The 1,160-nt window shown below is 44.0% G+C and overlaps 1 non-coding gene across 1 annotated transcript; it reads right to left on the reverse strand.

Annotated features, from left to right (window-relative positions):
* Positions 1 to 307: 307 nt before the first annotated feature.
* LOC115894405 lies at positions 308 to 411 on the reverse strand. The gene has a single exon (XR_004054529.1). It is a non-coding gene; the product is annotated as a U6 spliceosomal RNA (small nuclear RNA).
* Between the last annotated feature and the right edge of the window lie 749 nt (positions 412 to 1,160).

Raw genomic sequence — 1,160 nt, forward strand, 5'->3', positions numbered from 1 at the left:
TAGTCCCAGCTACTCAAGAGGCTGAAGTGGGAGTATCTCCTAAGACCAGGGAGTCAAGGCTGCAGTGAGCCGAGATGGTGCCACTGCACTCCAGCCTGGGTGACAGAGTGAGACCCTGTCTCAAAAAAAAAAAGAATAAAACAAAGAGAGAGACCAAGAGAGAGGCGGGGAAGGAGGGAGGGAGGGAAAGAAAAGAAAAAGAAGAAAAGAAAAAGAAAGGACTTTTCCTTTCTTGCTTAAACTAGGCTTTATTCATCTCAATTTCCCCATCTCTCTCTCTTATTACCCCAAATCTTTATCTATTTATTTTTTAATGGAATGATTCAGGAATTTGCATGCCATCCTGGTGCAGAGGCCATGCTAAGTTTCTCTGTATTGTTCTAATTTTTAGCATATGTGCTGTGGAAGCAAGCCTAAATCTTCATTAGTTTTTTAAAAAATTATTGTAAAAGTATACATTCTTATTGTAGAAACAAAACCAAACCAAAGAAATATAAACATTTCTGACTTAGATTTGGGGGGAGTGGTAAATGCCTCTAATTTCAACAGGGAGTCATTTACAGTGGAAACAAATTACATGACACTGCTGTAAAAAGTGTTGTGGTTGTTGAAAAAGTGACACCCTGGCCAGGTCTGGTGGCTCACTCCTGTAATCCCAGCACTTTGGGAGGCAGAGGCAGGTGGATCATGAGGTCAAGAGATTGAGACCATCCTGGCCAACATGGTGAAACCCCATCTCTACTAAAAATACAAAAATTAACTGGGTGTGTGGTACATGCCTGTAGTCCCAGCTACTCTGGAGGCTGAGGCAGGAGAATCACTTGAACCCGGGAGGCAAAGGTTGCCATGAGCCGAGATCGCACCACTGCACTCCAGCCTGGGTGACAGAGCGAGAGTCCACCTCAAAAAAAAAAAAAAAAGAAAGAAAGAAAAAGTGACATCCTGCCTGCTTAACTAGTCTCCATCATCACTGGGCCTCTGAAGCCATGTGAGTTTGCAACTCCTTCTGTACGCTCAGTCCTCATTGATGGACTGGTTACTCCTCTCATCGGGGTGGGGAAAATTCCAGCTAACGTGTACAGGTCCCTGCTATGAACTAAGTGCCTTTCCATGTATTACGTCATCAGATCCCAGGAACTAGCCTTAGAGGAAAGGCACTG

The sequence above is a fragment of the Rhinopithecus roxellana genome, chromosome 17, assembly GCF_007565055.1.
Source record: "Rhinopithecus roxellana isolate Shanxi Qingling chromosome 17, ASM756505v1, whole genome shotgun sequence".
In the NCBI taxonomy this organism is placed as follows: Eukaryota; Metazoa; Chordata; class Mammalia; order Primates; family Cercopithecidae; genus Rhinopithecus; species Rhinopithecus roxellana.